This window comes from Pinus tabuliformis, chromosome 2_1, assembly GCF_031772625.1.
Source record: "Pinus tabuliformis cultivar Carrire ecotype Pingquan chromosome 2_1, CPIR1, whole genome shotgun sequence".
In the NCBI taxonomy this organism is placed as follows: Eukaryota; Viridiplantae; Streptophyta; class Pinopsida; order Pinales; family Pinaceae; genus Pinus; species Pinus tabuliformis.
The window spans coordinates 921,298,092-921,312,062 of record NC_142299.1 but is presented as its reverse complement, the minus strand read 5'-3'; the positions used below and the strand labels follow the sequence as shown (position 1 = coordinate 921,312,062).

The following is a 13,971-nucleotide window of genomic DNA, read 5'->3' as shown; positions in this document are numbered from 1 at the left end:
CCATTTGATGCCCAGAAAATAATGGAAATTCTATTAAGATTATGAAAAAAATTGGCATAATTTTTGAAAACTTGGGTTATCGCCATCAAACTTCAGGATTTTGGATGCCCCAAGGGTTATTGATGGTGCTTAATCCATTTCCACCATAAAAAAATGACTCAAACACACCAACATTCAGAATTTTTTATTTTTTTTTACTGGATTATGGCAATAAATCCATCTTGGTCAATTTGTGGTGTCGGTAGACAACCTTGAAATTTAACCTAATCAAATCATTGTTTACGAGAATGATTGATTGATTCGAATGGTGTTCAAGAGATTGAATAGCCCAAGGAACCAAGAGAATAATAGCCATAACTCATTTTCATATTTATTTTGATGTCCAAGCTTCTACAATGGATCTTAACTAGAAGGCTAACAATTTAGTTGATTCTTGTCAAATAGATGGTACATGTTGTCAATATTTAAACTGCTTTCATACTTAATGCAAATATCCTTACAGTTGCACATTCCATGACAAAGTGTAGTTTTGTTTCCACCACACTCTCATTGTAGAATATGTAAGTTTTGTCTTCCTGAGCTTCCTTGGGTACCCTCCATCTACCATTCTCACATCTAAGGTGATGTGATCCAGTCCTTAGATGTGCAACTAACAACCTTTCTTTTAATTTAATAGGTGCCCCTAAATATGTTTTTTCACCATGGTAACAAGTTGGGTTAAACTCTTTGATGCAATATTATTTTTTATGCCCATTGTGAGTCATCATCGTGGTGGTCCTAAAATTTTCAAACACTAAATTTTTATTTCTTCCCTAGTGTTAGGGCATTCATGGAGTTTGATACTCTGTGCTAGGTTCCTATACCAATAGGAGTCATAATTTTGAATGACTATGGTTAAGCCTTGTAATATTGTACATACCTTTTCTTTTTGAAAATGTTTTCCCTATTAAAAACATAAAAAATGTAAAGAGGGCGTGTCCTAAAAAAATAATCAAAGGACAAAAAAGAATAAGAAAAGGCCAAAAAATGAAAATATATGAACCCCACAAAACAAAAGAGACCATGAAAATGTGAAAGTCAAAATGCCACTACTATTTAGTTTTATGCATAATAATGATTGTGTGCAACTTGTTATTCATGCCATAATCCATGGTAATCAAACTATTTAATCTTGATTATACCATTCTTTGAATTTTATGTTTATAGTTATAGAATAAAATCTAATCAAACAGTTTAGCCTTGGCAGATCATTAGATAGGTAGAGTAAATAAAAGGAGCTCATCAGTTTAATCTGAGCCCTTGGAGGATATATAGCTAGAATTGGATAGTTTTCTTTATAAAAGAAAAAGAATTGATAAGGTTTTGCTAGCCTAAATGCACCCCAAATAAAATGAAGAAGAAATGGTAGAGTGAGTAGATGGGTAAGTAGAAGAAAGGTTGTAGAAATATCATGTGATTACACAAAAGCACTTATGTCATGTTTTAAATGCATCCTTCAAATGTGCATAAGCAGTAAACGAAGCAAGGACAATGGTTTACAACTTGGTTTATTTAACATCCCCTCAATCATTTCACCCCTCTACTTACTAATTTCCCACAAATAAGTTCTAAGTACTCAAATCCTTTAAGTCAAAGAAGGTCAGAGCATTTCTCAAACTTTTGGAGGGACCAGACCCTCGGCTTAATGACTTATGGGCACAAGTGCTTGAATCCCCTTCATCAATAATTCATCTCCCTTCATTTTCCCTCATCTCCCTAATAAAACCCCACTTTCCTATGGTTGACACCATTTACCTAGGAAAAGTGGAAACCCCCATGTAAATCCCTTTTCACTCAAAAACCCACAAAAAACACTTTATCCTAGGTATTAAAGGTATGAAAAGCGCGCAAACTTGACATTCCACCTTTTTACTTAGAAAAAACCCACTTTTCCCTTTATATTTGATATTAATTTCTAATTTTTATTGAATTAATTCCCCAAAATCCCATTATCCCATAGTGAATTAATTCCCTTATGTAAATACCCTCGACCCTTAGTTTTACTAAAAACTATACAATTACCCCTTATCCCTGCAAAACATATAAATCCCCCCATTAACCTTAAATAAATCACAAATCACTTGCGTTTAAAGAGTTAGACCCCCCTAAACCCTTCGTACACTTCATCCAAGCTACTCCATTGCCCGATCATCGTCTGATCAGTCGCGGCCAAATCTTACGGTCCATAGTCATATTGAGCTCACCCAATCACTGACCTTTACCCACAGAATTAAACTCCACGATTAAAATTTCAACCCAATGATTAAAATCTTAATTAAACCCATACTGTGAGTGTTTAAATGCTGGTCCCCTCCCCTAAACTCGCACTTTATCACCCGTGCATTTCCCTTGTCTGACCACCATTCAATCAACATCATTTTCATCTGATGGCCTACATCCATATCAGCCGAACCTGATCACCTACCTTTACCTGCTCGATAAGGTAGTTTTCCCTAACCCCCCGAATGTTATGTGTCACACTTTAAAGCACATTGGGTGACCCCTCTCGAATACCGCCTGTGCCACAAAAGTGGTGCGACGGCCCTCCAATACCGCTTCCCCGCTTAACTGAATAAACCGCCAACTATTCATTTGTAAATGAACCTGCCAAAAAACCATTGTTTTTCTATAAAAAGCCGAAAAGCCCACTTTTCGCTCTTTTCACTCACTTTTGCTGTAAAACTAAGAAAAACCTTTGCGCCCGAACAAACACCAAATTGACTAGCACTCTTCAAAATGCTCCTTAGAAGATGCTGCAGAAAACCCAACGGAACTCCCAGTCCGTACTAGAATCGTACAAACCTCTACAGCTACCGAGAACCATCAATTTGAAGCCAATTCGCCCAATTTCCAGATATTTCACCATAGAATACCATTCCCTGTGCAAAATTGAGAAAAATTTAGCCTGTTCAATATTCTCGTTAAGTCCAATTAAATGAAAAATACTTAAAATCACAAAAATCTCTAGCCAAAACCCTTTAAAGTTTCCAATTTTTTTTCAAAACCTCAAAGTGAATGCCCAGCGCCTAGTTCAAATCCAAAAGAACTGAACAATGGCTGCCCCTGTGGCCATGGATGTCCGACCTGTGACGACCCCACATTTGGACCTAGACCACCTTCCCCTGGCTGACAGGGACTTCCAAATAAAAGATACCACTACACCAGAGCTCCTACTCAAAGTTCATTGTTTAAGCAGAGACAACTACCTGAACCATTTAGATGACATTGGCCTCTGGGAGTCCAATTTTCCCAGATATCAGTTCCCCCAAGTGCATATCTTCCCAGAAATTGTCCACATGTGCCATGCATGCTACATCCCTAGCCATAAAACTATCATGTCTCATGACCAGAAGGTTTTGTTCACCATCACAGCCGAATCCATACATGAAATTTTCAACCAGGACCCAATCTAACCCCACTCTCAATTGGGGATCTGATAGACCAGTACACCAAGTTAAACCCATCTAGATTGGCCTAGTTACTCCAAACTTTCATTGTGGAAGAAAAACATATGCCCAAAGATCCCCCTCCATATGTGTCAGCCATCTTCTCTGCAAGGGGCAAGAAGATTGTGACCATGATATCCTGCATTTTGGGTTACACTACCAGTGAATTCATTGATGAGATTATACCTTCCTTCATGTCCATTTATACCCCATGACAACCTCGTCCTATTTTGTACAATTTTGTTGAGTTTATAGCTGATAGGATACATGAGTAGTTTATTAGAATGAGCAATGAAAGAATGTTTAAATACTCCTTTTTCCTCTATCATATGTTCTTGTATTACCAACCAGACACATTTCCTTTCTCTCTAGAAGCTTGATAGCAAAGGCCAGCCCGGGTCTGTCATTTTTTGGATCCCATTGTTCCACAAATATGGATCACCATACACTTATTCAGATTTTATAGACTCTTTTCTACATCCAGTCATGTCTATGCCTACAGGAAATCCTCCACCTAGGATAAGTCCAGAGATAAAAAGGGTCCTACAGCTATCCAAACAAACTGAAGTGGGAGATTAGTACCAATACCAAAACCACACAGAGATAAGGATCTATGGGTGCTAACTTGCACCATATAAACTCCCCAAATATCTCCCCATGAGGTTATTTTCTTTGGAATATTATAGAGAGATAATGAACTCAAATGAAGTAAATTTTGTTTCAGCCAAGGAGAAAACCCAGTTTAGAGTCAAAGATCAATTGGGCCCCTTCATCTGCAATTCTAGAGAGGCAGGGAAGGAAGCAGACCAAATTTTGCAGCATATGAAGTTCCAACAAAGTTTCATGTGGAGATATGACCCTTAGGGATTCATGACCAAACTTAGGGAAAAGACCAAATTGGGGCCTTACATTCATCACCCCATATGTGAAATAGAAGCCTATGCCGATCAATTTGAGTGGGTGGAGAACACTCTTATAGATAGAGATAATACAAAGGTAGACATTGAGAATACCTTGATTGATCTTAATGAGAGCTCATTTCTGCAGGTGCCAAGACAGCAAAAAACCACAATGAATACCCCTCTTATCATGTAGACTCCTCAGAACGAGGAGAAAAATCCAAAAATAAAGAGAGAGGGAGCTTCCACTTCAGGAATGGACACCTCTAGTCTACTGTAGGAAATAAGTCACAGCAAGAGGCAAAGGCTCAATCCTGCCTCTAAACAAGAATATACAGAAGGATCATCACAGGTAACCAACACAGAGGCAAATAGAAGCAGGCCTACAACTCCATCGGGAGACATATAAGAGCCATCCACATCCCAGACTCAGATGTTGGAAAGGCAGCTTAGTGTGGAAGTGTCTTCATTCAGTGGGCCTGCTGAAAAGGACCAAGACATAAAGGACATGTATAAAGAAATCAAAATGAGGAATGAGAAACTCAAAGCTCAGACTTATGCACAATATCTAAAACTCACTCCCACAAATCAAACAAGATTGATGTCAGCTTTTGACATCAAGGAGGGAAAACTTCAAATGTCCTTTATCAAACCTACAGCACAGTAGCCCAAGACATCTTCAGATTTCAAGAGCGTTGACTTTGAAGTATTGGCAATGGATATTCATCCCATAGATCAGATAGAACTGCATCAACAGGATGGAGAGATGATATACTCCACCCTTACAGGTAAATCCATAGCTGCCCATCAGTTACAAAACTGATTGAACAACATCTCGGCACAGTTTAAGTTGGAGAAGGCCTCCTCACAGGCCAAGGATACGAGGATTAAGTCCTTGGAAGACTTGGTTATTGAGTTGGGACATGATCCCAAAGATATAAAAGCTACTGAGCAGCTGATAAAGAAGAAGAACGATGATATTGTTGCACTGAAGAAGCAATTGAAGATACCTCAGCTGCAACATCCTCAAACACTTGAAGTCTTAGATAGCCAAACCACACACGAAGAGTTGATGGACTTGGTCCTAAAACTTAATGATAAACTAAGAGAGATAGAGAAATAATTGGATAGCTTGATCTAATTAGAACAAACTGACATTGCCAAAACTTCTACAAATGTCATTCCTATAGTATCTATTGCAGTCCCTTCCACACTGGTAGCTTCACTAGCACCTACAGCCCCACCTGCCACAGCATTGCCAATTATAGCAGAGTCTACAACAGAAGGTGCATTAGGAGAAAAAGTAGCAGAGTTAGTTAGATCCATGGAAGAGATGTCAATTCAGACTACAGAAATGAATAAATTGAAGGAAAAGCTGGCAAGTTTAGAGACTGACTACAAACTTGCCCAAAGTATGCAAAAGGAAGAGGCACAAAAGGCCAACATAATGAGTGAAAGAGTCAAAGCTATGGAGAAAGACTTGGCATTGGAGAAACCCCTTGGACAAGCCAAGGAACTGTTATGGGCCAATATCATTGACTCCATTAAGGATATTTGGCCATCTATTCAAGTTATTTTTATGCAAAGAGAAGTGATAAAGATAGCTACTGTAGCTATTCAGAAATTCAAGGAGGAATTGGGTGGCATGCCTGAGGATGCCAATAGACTCATCCAATTCCTTAACAACAAAAACAGATATGAGCTTGAGGAGCTAAATATAGAAGACAGGACCGAAACCATTTTGGAAATAAGGAAGATCCTTTCCAAAAGAAACCTAATTTTGACCTTAGAAGAAAAGTGCCACAACATGCAGGTAGCCATTGATATATTCATGGCCAAACTCTAAATTTTGAGGGAGAAAGAATTACCTAGTCCATTGGTCATTAATGACAAACTTATGACACAACTGGACTATGATAATAGAATCACGCAGTTGGCTAAAGAACGAGCTAGCACTTCATCTATAAAAGCACTCCCAACAGGCAAAGTTTTGTATAATAGGTTTGAGAACTTGTTTTTTCTCCAGCATGAGATAAAACACTTGTTCATCACTAAACCCAATTTTGCCAAGTATCAGGGTCAAAGAGTATCAGGAGGAAGTATAAGTCAAAAAAGATTCTAGCGTAAAAGACCACAACAGCAAGCCAGCATAAAGGGCTACAAACCCAACCATAAAAGCCAGCGGTACCACAATAAAAGGGATAGCATGAAACAATTCAATAGTTGTCTCTATCTTCCTGCAAGAAGATATTTTGTATTTTCTAGATTAAATCTCAAGTTTGTTTTGAGATATTTTGTAAATTTTGTATAAATACTTTACCATTCGAAGTATATAGGGCGGATTCTTAGACATTTCTATAGACCTTTTTTTATCAAAAGACTATAAGTTATCGTATCAGCGTTCGGACCAGCAAGTTGGATTAATGAATAAAGACAAAACATTTCACAGGATTCATTTATAGAGCAAAGTGCAAACAAGTATTTTCTCTTGTTTTTTAATCTTTCTTTAAAAAAAATTCCACAATCTTTAATGTATCTAAAATCTGAATGCTATAATATGGAATGATATCTCAGAATTTGCTTCATTGCACTCTGTTTTAGCTATCATGCATTTTAATGTTTTCTACTAATTATCTAAGTTAAGGAATTCTTGATTGCTCCTTAGTTTAGGTAGTTTACCTGTAATCTATAACAAAGGATTCTTAATTTCCCTTTGGTCATGATTATCCTATGCTCCTCATTTTAATCTTGGTCTGAGAATTCTTGAGTGCTTTCGCACCCTGGTTAAGATCATTTCACCCATCTGGCCCAAAGACCTACACTTTACTCTGCTAGCTTGCCCTTTGAACACTCTCTTTAGTGAGTTAATTCTAGTTTTGTTGCCCTTCTTTGAATCCATAGCCCAATGGTCCCAATACATCATTCTATCCATATATTTTAAGGATTCCACCATCCAACCTTTAATACAAATCAAAACCCTGTGAACCTTCAGAACTAGCCTAAAATCCTAGCAAACAAAGCTAAATCAAATAGAGAGAGCTGTCTCTGAGCCATAGGTTGGCTAGAGCATATGCTTAAAAGTTGGTTTGTGGTTACCTTGGTCCTTTCCTTCTTCTGGGAACTTCTAGGGAAACGTTCTGAGTGATAACATAGTGCTGACCATACCGAGGAATCTCAAATCCTCAGATTTAATAAAGCTTTAAGAAAACCATAAATCTTCATTTTAAGCCTTTTAAAGTCTTTTGTTAGAAGTTCTCTTGAAAAATCTCACCAAAAAACAATTAAAAAGTTTGAAATTCTAGCTTTCAGGAAGACTCATTTTACTAGGGCTAATCCAGACCCAAATCCTGCCCTAGTAGTTGATAATCCAAACCTAATTTCAAGAAAATCCAAAAAAGAAGAAAGTTCAGTTAGCCAGACACCTTTAGTTAAAGATAATTCATGTCCTAATGAGTGGTTATTTTTAGAAGAACTTCCCTTTGATGTGACATTTGAACAATCATTATTTAGAACAAAATCTGAAAATGCACTGAGTGAAACTGTTCTAGATCCTGACTTTATTGCAGACCTTGAAGTTCAACAGGCCAACAAATCCATTGATGAGTACATTCTGAAATCTCCACAATCATCCGTTAATACTTTCACATCCCTTGAGCTTTCTTAACAATCCTCCATTACTTTGAGTTCACCATTGTTCCCTTCTACCTCATCAATAATAACTTCTCAAGTCCATTCTTCACCACCATTTGTACCTACTCTTCCTCACCAATATATCATCTCCCATTCATCACCTACTAGTCCTGGTTCTTCATCCACTCTTCATCCACATCTTAACCCCTCCCAGCCTACAGCCATGGCAAATAGATATGCTCCCTTGTTTTACTTGCCCAACTTGGTGCTATGCCACCAGAGTACCAAAGTAAGATTGTTCAATTTGATGGCATAGGACATTATGCTACTCAGCAACATGTCAACAAGATAATAGATTACTTTGAGTTGCATGAAATTGACATAGATAATGTTCCAATGAGACTCTTTGCCCAGACTTTAGTTGGTGATGTTAGGAAATGGTTTAGAGAATTGCCTGTTAATAGTATTGATAGTTTAGAAGCATTCCATCAACAATTTTTGAACAGATGGGAAAAGAAAAAGAATCCCCTACAAAGCCTCTCAGAATATGAAAATATTAGAAGGGGACCTAATGAAACTATTCAAGATTACTGCACTAGATTCAATAGTATATATAATGCCATCCTAGTTAATCTTATACCCCCACTTGACTTAGCATTAGTAAAGTTCCCTGATGGTTTTGACACAGATATAGCATACCAACTTAGGGAAAGAAACCCCCCAACATTAGAAGAAATGCAAAGTGCAGTTGTTAATGTTGAAGCTAATTTGTTAGCTAAAAGGGCTAGAGTTAGAAATGAAAAAAGAAGAACTGCGAAGAATGAAGCTTGAGCATCTGATGTTAAAATAGACAGTTTAGCCAAAAGTATGGAAAGATTGATGGATACAATAGAAAACATAGAAAGGAAACCCCAATGGGATAACCAACAAGAACCTCTAGTTAGAAAACCGAATTTTAGAAAAAACCAAAATCAAAACATTGGGAAAAATGGACCGGATCAAAACATTAGGCCTCCTTTTGAAGAAAATTATGCAGAAACATCACATCTTGAAGACCCACAACAAGACCCACAAATTAAATTAATGGGAATAAATGATGATGAAACTGTTTTTCTCACCCAAGATGAGTAGGAATTGCATATGTTACAACAACTACAGATCCAGTATGGAGAGTCATTTGATTACAAACAGGGATATGATTCTTCCATTTTAAAGTACATAAACAGTATAATCTAAGAAGCAGAAAGAATGCTAATGTTCCTGACCAAACTAAGAAAACAATACAAAATCAACCTAAGAAATTAAAACAGGCCCCTATTCCAACGATTCTTCAAATTCTCCGCAGGTAGAACCCAAATCCTTCTGGTCCCACCATTGTAGATATAACCTCTGATCAACCTTCTGTTGATCAACCATCCAGCTCAATTCCACCTAAGGAACCAGTGGACAAAACTCAAAACACCAGATCTGAGAATTCACATAAGGAGATCCCTAATAAAGGAAAGGAAGATAAGTCTACTCAGATCCTTGCTTCAAAAATCCAAAACCTTCAAACAGAAAAAGTTTCTTTACCATTCAATCTAGGAGCAGAGATAGCAAAGCTAAATATTTCAGTTCCTTTATCAAAACTAATCAAGAATGAAACTTACAAATCACAGATAAACCAAACCTTAAACATTGCTAAAAATGAGGATTCTGTCGACTTGTTTGATGACCAACTAGAACTCATATTTTGCCCAGATGTGAATGGAAAACCATTAGAAGGAGGAGTTCCACCTTTTTACATCAGCCTTAGTATCCATGATAAAATTCTACACAATGCAATGTTGGATTCTGGGGCCTCTCACTACTTAATGCCTAAATCAGTGATGGAGAAAATAAACCTAGACATTACAAGGCCTTATGAAGACTTATTCTCATTTGACTCCAGTCAAGTAAAGTGTCTAGGATTGATTAATGATTTGTGTGTTACTTTAGTCCAATATCTTGCCAAAATCATCCTTATGAATATTGTAGTTGCTGACATCCCACCAAAGTATGGCATGTTGTTATCCAGATCATGGGGAGCCAAACTTCAGGGATCCTTACAGCTAGATATGTCATATGCAACAATCTCTGTTTTTTGACAACCTAAGAAACTATACCGAGAAACCTTAATGAAATATATGGTAAGTAGCCAGGATCAGCCTCAAAACTTTCCCATCTACTCCATACACTCAGAGATTGATTCTTTTATCCTGTATAATCTTGATCATACACCAGAAGAAATTTCAGACAGTATTAATACAGAACCAAAACAAATTATAGTTTCTACACAAAATGAAACTAACCAAACTTCAGAATTTTTCAATGAACAAGATGGACAAACTATTGTAAGTGATGAAAAGTTTGTTGCACCAGATAGTGAAAATTATGAGCATGAGATATTATGGCATCTTGAATTTGATGGGTCAGTCAATAAGTTTGGAGCAGGAGCAGGAGTGTGGATATATAATTTGGAAAATAATCACTCAGAAGGCCATGCATATAGATTAAATTTTAAATGTACCAATAATATGTTCGAGTATGAAGCTTTAATTTTAGGTATTAAGTTAGTTAGGAATCTAGGAGCTAAAAGAGTTTTTGTCATGGGAGACTCTGAACTAATTATAAAACAAATAGATGTTGTATATATGACAAAGGACCCTAGATTAAGTTGTTATAGAGGAACTATTGTAGAAATACTTAACACTTTCTTGGAAACAAAACTTGCAGTAATCCCCAAAAAACACAATATGCAAGCCCATAGTTTAGCAATGCTTGACATCACTTGCAAATTACCCTTCCAACCTAACCATCAATACATTGCTGAAGTTAGGCATAGACCTGCAATTCCAGATAGTTTGAAGAATTGGCAAATATTTTCTAATGACAAACAGATAAATAACTTTTTTCTTTCAAAAGAAGAGTTTGTAAATAACAATATAGATACTGATACATCCATAGCTCCTGACTCTAAGGATGAGTTAGCAATAAATGAGATAGAAGGTGATGAATTAGATAGATTTAACCCAACTAAATTTACTAAATCAGATGTAGAAAACTTAGAGCAAATTGAGATTGATGAAATAATCGATGAAGAAACCGAAGTAATTAATCCCAAGGATATCTTCTTACCAAAGGGACTAACCCCTCTAGAAGATTTATTTGATTCAAATGATGTTCCTAGAAAACCTAAAATGAAACCAGTAAGGTCTGATATAGAGGAATGTAATATAGGCACTAGTGAAAATCCTAAACTGATCAAACTTTCAAAATCATTACCTCCCACTGAAAAAGTAAAATACATTGAGTTGTTGAAAGAATTTCATGATGTTTTTGCTTGGAGTTATGAGGACCTCAAATCATATGACACCAACATCATCCAGCACACAATTCCTATTAAAGAAAATCAAAAGCATTTCAAACAAAAGCTCAGGAGGATAAATCTTGTCTTATTACCTTCAATTAAAGAAGAAATTTAGAGGATGTATGATGCCAAAATAATTGCACCAATCAGGTTTTCTGATTAGGTCTCAAACTTGGTGCCAACTAGGAAGAAAAATGGTGAGATCAGACTCTGTGTGGATCTCAGGAACCTCAACAAAGTGTCACTAAAAGACAATTACCCTCTCCCCATAACGGATCACATTTTACAGAGGGTAGTTGGATCATCCAGAATCTCATTGTTGGATGGGTTTTCTGGTTACAATCAAATCTTGGTTCATCGATATGACCAACCCAAGACTATCTTCACTACTCCTTGGGGCACATTTATGTATGTGAAAATTCCATTTGGGCTAATGAATGCAGAAGCCACTTTTCAGAGGGCTATGGATATAGCCTTTGCAAAAGAAATTCATGATTACCTTGTGATATATCTAGATGATATTACTGTTTTTTCAAAATATGACAATCAACATTTGGATCATCTAAGACAAGGTTTTATTAAATGCAGGAAATTTGGAATCTCCTTAAACCCCAAGAAGTATTTGTTTGGGTTAGAGGAAGGAAAGTTGTTAGGTCACATAATTTCAAAAGATGGTATAAGAATAGACCCTACGAGAATAGAAGACATCTTGCAGATACAACACCTGAGGAACATTAGAGAGTTACAAGATTTTTTAGGAAAAATTAACTTTCTTAGAAGATTTATATCTAATCTATCAGAATTAATTAGATCACTCAACAATATGCTAAAAAATGATTCAACCATAAAATGGATTGTCGAGGCTAAAAAATCCTTTGAAGACATTAAACTGGCCTTAACTAAAACACATGTGTTAATCAGTCCTAAATTTGACAGAGATTTCATCTTGTTTTCCTTTGCTTCTGAGCACACAATAGCTGCAGCTTTATTGTAGAAAAATGATCAGGGCTATGAGCAACCCATTGCTTTCTTTAGCAAAGCCCTGAGAGATTCCCCCTTAAAATGCAATATAATGGAAAGGCAAGCATTGTCTTTAGTCAAAGCCATTCAGGATTTTAGGGTATACATTTTATATTCTCATATAGTAGCCTACATTCCAAATTCAGTGGTCAAAGACATCCTAACTCAGGATGGTCCTAATGGCAAGAGGGGAAAATGGATTGCTACTATTTTAGAGTATGATATAGAAATCAAACCTACTAAGTTAATCAATGGCAAAGGTTTAACCAAGCTCATGGCTGAATCAAACTGTTAGGCGTTGGATATAAACTTTATTGCAGCAATAGATGATGGAGAGGAGATGGTGACTCCACTAATCAACCAGGCCTTTATTGAATCACCTTGGTATGTTGATATTATTTATGTTTTATAGAACTTACAAGCTCCTCCTGAATTATCTAGGACTAAAAATAGGTTTTTAAAGATGAAATCCTTGAAATTTTGTATATTAGAAAATGATTTGTTTTCAAGAGATCATGAAGGTATTCTTCTTAATTTCTTATTAAAAGATGAATCTGACAGAGTTTTACAAGAGTTTCATGTAGGTGACTCTGGAGGACACCTTTACTGGAAGACCGTTGTAGATAAAATCCTTAGAGCTCATTTCTACTCACCTACCTTGTTTTCTGATGTCAAGAAATATGTGACCTCTTGTCACAAATGTCAAATTTTTGAGGGAAAGAAAAAGCTTTTACCTTTACCCCTCAAGCCAATCTCTGCTGAAATACCTTTTCAACAATGGGGTTTAGACTTCATTGGTGAAATTCACCCACCCTCCTCTGCCCAGCACAAATGGATCCTCACAACCACAGACTACTTCACAAAATGGATAGAGGCCATACCTTCAAGGCAAGCCACAGACACTGTTATCATAACCTTCCTTGAAACCAATATTCTATCAATATTTGGATGTCCAACTAAGCTCATTACTGATAATGCAACAACCTTTAAATCCAAAAGAATGATAGATTTCTGCAATAAGTATCATATCACCCTAGGCCATTCTACAGCCTATTACCCTCAAGGAAATGGATTGGTAGAATCCTCAAACAAAAGCCTGGTAAACATCATCAAGAAGTTACTAAAGGACAATAAGAAAACTTGGAAGAAAAATCTAGTCAATGCCTTATGGGCAAACAGATTGACTACTAAGAATTCAATTGGTACTTCTCCCCATCAACTAGTTTATGGGATGGAAGTTGTCTTTCCATCCTCTTTGGGAGTACCAGTAATGAAGATACTTCAAGAATTTCAAGTTGAACCCAATAGTATCCAAAGAAGAATCAACCAAACTATTCATATTCAACAAACCAGAGAAGACGTCTACATTAGGTCACAAGTTGTGCAGGAAAGGGTTAAAAAGATTTTTGATAAGAGAACCAAGGTTGAAGATTTATACCTTGGTGACAAGGTGCTCAAGTGGGATTCAAGGAGGGAAGACAAAGGTAAACATGGGAAATTTGATTTACTATGGAAAGGTCCCTATTTCATCTATGCTTACAGAGGAAAT

General features: G+C 36.6%; 1 pseudogene; it reads right to left on the bottom strand.

Annotated features, from left to right (window-relative positions):
* LOC149203662 (potassium channel AKT1-like) overlaps positions 1–13,971 on the bottom strand; it is an 86,977-nt pseudogene that overhangs the window by 16,320 nt on the left and 56,686 nt on the right.